The sequence below is a fragment of the Physeter macrocephalus genome, chromosome 15 (assembly GCF_002837175.3).
Source record: "Physeter macrocephalus isolate SW-GA chromosome 15, ASM283717v5, whole genome shotgun sequence".
In the NCBI taxonomy this organism is placed as follows: domain Eukaryota; kingdom Metazoa; phylum Chordata; class Mammalia; order Artiodactyla; family Physeteridae; genus Physeter; species Physeter macrocephalus.
In genome coordinates this window covers 73,068,045-73,072,745 of record NC_041228.1, presented here as the reverse complement: position 1 = coordinate 73,072,745, position 4,701 = coordinate 73,068,045, and the positions used below count along the sequence as shown (strand labels likewise).

The following is a 4,701-nucleotide window of genomic DNA, read 5'->3' as shown; positions in this document are numbered from 1 at the left end:
CCTAGAATAGGTTCTTAATCAATAACAGCTGGAAGATAGAAAGGAAGGAAGAAAACATGAATGGATTCCAATGGGCAAAAATAGACGTAGTGCATAGAGTTAGGAAGAGACTAATTCTAACTTAATAAGACATGGGATGTTCCAACGATTGCTGGTGTCTGGTCTTGGAACCAGTGTTTTCTGGGGATGGGTCCCCGTGCCTTGATATATTCAAAGAAAATATTGCAGGCCAGGGCTAGAGTGAGAAATGGATTCAGTGACCTCTACAAGTGGGTGAGATTAAGTTAAAAATATTTTTTATATTTAAAATTTCTCCTCCTTTTTAGGAATCCAGCGTCGTGTGGACTTATCAGCTTAAACCAAGTGGATGTAGACCTCTGGCTGCTAAGGCGCACTCACGGCCGCGGGAGACGGGAAGAGGTGAGTTGGTGGCCACGTTCAGAATCTGTGACCTGTCACGCTGCTGGAAATCCCACTTCCTGGGAGTGCTTTGAACTTTTTGTTTCAGTTTTTTTCAGTTGCGGAAGGTGAATAATAATGCCTTCCTTACAGACATGTTGTGACCTAATTGAATATTTCAAAAGTATTCCTGTGATGCCCAGATAAAAGCATCTAGTAAAGGCCAAACAACCCTCTTGTTCTCCCTACAGACACTTCCCTGTAACCATCCTCACCATAGCACCTGGCACGCGCGCGTATGTGTGTGTGTCCTGGGAGCAGATAAATGTAAGGCCGGAAGTGCTTTGTCAATGTGGTGGGAACCCTTGAAAGACTTGACTTAGCTGCCATGTTCCAGTTTCATTCTTCTTCATTTCTGGTCCAGCAAGACAAAGTTCTGAGGAGCCACACAGAGGGTCAGGGTCATGGCGCTTAGTACTTCCTGCATTTGACCAGGTGCTCGAGTGGCCCTGGGTAGCTCTGCTGTTCCTTTCCACACTTTTCTAAGCTTGATCTCCTGAGGCTGGATGCTGGGGAAACCTGCCTTGCCCCATTCTTTGACTAGAAGTTTCTATGGGTTACGTGGAAAGCCTGGTTTGGATTCTACCCCTGCCCCCAAGGGAGGGTCAGGTGGGGAGCCCGCCCCTGACTCCCATTACAGACCCCAGTCGGGCCGGGCTTCCTCTAATGCTCCAGGGGTAGGGCCCTGGGTCGCTGGGCCCAGGATCCTTGGCTGCGGCGGGCATGTGCCCTCCAGAATGTCACGATGACCCTTTCTTGCCCTGAGGTTCCACCAGAAGCCCCAGCCACTGTGATCTGCCTGTCCCCTCAGTAGTACGAAGATGTGACTCTCACAGGGCCAGTTGGGGCAAATCCCTGGAGTCGGTGTGCAGGCACTGGGGGTGATGCATGCTCTTTTTATGGAGGTCGATACGCTGGGAGGATGAGATTCCGGGGCCCCAGAAAGCCATCTTTCCCACCCATCAGACAAGCCATCTGCAGCAGGAGAGGAGGCTGCTCCACAAAGGAAAGCAGAATGAGAAATGGAGCCAGAGAGAGCTGGGTGACATTACAGGGCCCTGGATAAGCCAGGACGTAAGTTCTCGGTGGTGGAAATCAGTGCCCTTGCAGACCATGTTTGAGCAAATTAGATTTCTGTCTCTTGCAATAAAAAAATCCTGACTAGTACACTGGCTACCAGGGTTAGAGGAACACAAACTCTTGTACCTACGTGCATGTAACAGGAAGTCAATGTCGAGGTGAAGAGAAGTAAGAGCTGGGCTTCTGAGGTGTTAGTACAGCAGCTTGGGTGAATTAGGAAGGTAGGTTTTGAAGTCCGGTGCTGTTCAGAGGATTTTGGAATAAACCAGAAAATGGAAAGGGGCCAGAATGAGGAAACTAATATTTACTGAACATTTACTGGCTTTGGACCCTGGGCTATGTTCTTTGCTACATTATCTTGTTAATTCTCATGATAATCCTATGAAGTAGATATTCTCCCCATTTTACTGATGAGAAAACTGAGGTTTAGTGGAGTTAAGTTACTCTTTCAAGCACCCACAGCTACAAAGAGACAGAGCTTTTACTAAAGTCAAGATCAGTCTGATTTTGAAGTTGTTGCTCTTTCTAGAACCCCCGAGGGCTTCTTAAAGTGAGAGATTTTGGCCTCAAAGAGGGCTGTGGTTCCTGTGGAAAGATGGGAAAGTGTGAGGGGGTGGTGGGGAGCAGGGCACGAGGGGGGCCTGTCATGTGACCTCTCACAGGGCCAGGCACATATCAAGTGGTTCACAAATATTTCCTGGAAGGAGTAGCTTACAGTTCTTGCGTTTTTCTCCCCCAGGAAGGGTGATCCACTTGGATGCAAGCCCCTTCTTTGCAGATTTTCAGATCTGAAATCCTTGAGGTCCTGGTTTATTAAAGTTGAAGGGATGAGACCAGGCACTTGCACAGGAGGCCGGGGGATGGGAGGGGAGGGGAGGGGAGTGTTCAGCTGCCCCTCCCTGTGCCTCATGGACCGGCATGGGGTAGGGGCGAGATTTCGTGGAATGTCACCCCCACTGTCTTTCTTTTTCTATTTCTTCTTGGCTGCTGCGAGGCTCAGATTCTCTGTAGGTATCTGAAAAAGATGACTATTAAAGTGAAAAATAACTAGTGCTACCCACCAGAGTGTTTTTCCTAGGGGTGGTGCAAGCGAATTTTCAAAAATTGGTAAACACTGTTAGCAGAAGAGAGTCTGGAGACCCCTTCTCCCATGGGCCTTGGTTCTTGGTAAGGACGCAAAGAAGAATCTGAGGTCTTACCCGTTGCAAGAGAGTTTACTGAAGATAAGGAGAGAACAGAGAGAACACCTCAAAAGCGAGGTGGGCCAGGCCAAGGAAGGCAATGGCCCCCAAGGACTGGGGTGTAGAGCTTTTTAGGCAAGGTTTTTGTGTAATCCAGGAGATTGTTGATTGATACTCTTAATTGACAGCTGCAGGTTATATAACAAGCGGCTCTGCTGTGCATGTCCTTCCCATAATGCAGTCTTTTATAATTAGATGTATGTATTCATAGAATATTTATGAACATTTAATGAGCCCAAAGGTTATCTAAGGACATGATAGCCTGAGGTGTGCGCATGTGCCAGAGTGAGGCCAGCCCCTCCAGTCGGCCGGGGGGTTTTCTGTGCCCTGACTATTTTGGAGTACTGATGGGGGCGTGTTTGGGGCGGGGTTGGCAAAATAGCTTGGCGGGATTAGGCGGCTGTTGGACGTTCCGCCGAGGGGACCACCTCTCGTTGCTCATGGCTAACTTGCTGCCTAACAAAACCAAGGCAGTTCTCGGACAACCCTGAGGAAGCGCTTGAAATGGGTAGATTGGCCATTTAGAAATGCCATTTCAAACGCTCACTTATGGACTTTTGATGTCTAATCAAGGGGCTGCAGTTAAAATCTGAAATCGCAGTGTTTGTGGGAAAGCAGTCGCGTGGCTGGGCAAGTGGCTGCCTTTCAGAGGCCTGTTGGAAACGTTTGCACGCGGACGAAAGGAACACTCTCGCAGACGGTGGCTGCAGGTGGGGTTTGCTCCAGGGGCAGGGGGTGTGGAGACAATCGGAAGCGCCGTTGTGGTTTGTTTTCTGCGGCTGGCAAGGTAGACATAAAAATAAAGTCCTCCGGGCTTCCCTGGTGGCGCAGTGGTTGAGAGTCCGCCTGCCGATGCAGGGGACGCGGGTTCGTGCCCCGGTCCGGGAAGGTCCCACATGCCGCGGAGCAGCTGGGCCCGTGAGCCATGGCCGCTGAGCCTGCGCGTCCGGAGCCTGTGCTCTGCAGCGGGAGAGGCCACAGCAGTGAGAGGCCCGCGTACCGCAAAAAAAAATAAAGATAAAAATAAAGTCCTCCAATAACGAGGATAAAGTAAACTGGAGAGGAGGTTTGTGCCTCCGGGGGAGTGGAGCCTTGAGGGGGACGGGGACCATAACGGGCCCACTCTCGGAGCTGCGAGTCGCTCCTGGAGGAGGGCGGCGGCCTCGGGGTTCAGGGAGGAGGAGGGGGCTGCCCACGGGACCCCTGTCTTGTGTCTGCATGCAGCTGTCTCTGCAACATTGTGGGTCCGGCCTTGTCCTGGGTTTCCGGGTGCCTCCAGGATACTGAGGGAAAGGATGAATGTTGGCCACCTGGTGAGCTCCTGAACCCGGTGTCCTGGGGGCATTTCCAGGTAAAATTGCACCAATACGGTTAGATGGAGTTCAGATCTGCGAAAAACAAAACCAAAAACCTAGTCCTTTCAAGATGCTTTACAAGCCATTTTAAGCTAGATCCCTAGGCTTTTAAGAGTGACTATCTGGGGAGCTGGAAAAAAAAAGTCTACAAATCAGAATTTTATTCTTCTCCACAAAGAAAGCAAAAAAGGAAACCCCAAACAGCAATTACAAGAGGCTCAGCCCCATCCCTGCTTTTGTCATTATTCACAATAATAACATGGAACCTGAGGTCTTTTTTTCCCCCCTGGTAGAGCACGTTACTTTATTTTTTAGGTAAGCAGAAATTGATTTTTGTCTGTTCTTAATGAAGCTGAAATGAAAGAGGCTGTATTCAACAACACCATCAGATTCAACAGAGGAAATAGCTTTTCTTTGCCAAACTTTCCAACTCAAAAATCAGAAACAACCATGTCATCATTCTGGCCTGAAAAATTGCAGCTGCCAAAGCGTATGAAGGCACTGTATCACTTTGGAGGGGCGGGTAGTTTTTGGTTTTTTATTTTATTTTATTTTATTTTATTATT

At 49.1% G+C, this 4,701-nt stretch overlaps 1 protein-coding gene across 2 annotated transcripts in view; it reads left to right on the top strand.

Moving 5' to 3' along the window:
* Positions 1 to 4,701, top strand: part of CLVS1 (clavesin 1) — a 246,674-nt gene that overhangs the window by 4,235 nt on the left and 237,738 nt on the right. For both annotated transcript variants that reach the window (XM_055091287.1, XM_055091286.1), the window contains exon 3: positions 327 to 420. The gene's annotated coding sequence lies outside the window, so the exon portion shown is untranslated. The remainder of the gene's footprint in view (positions 1 to 326; positions 421 to 4,701) is intronic.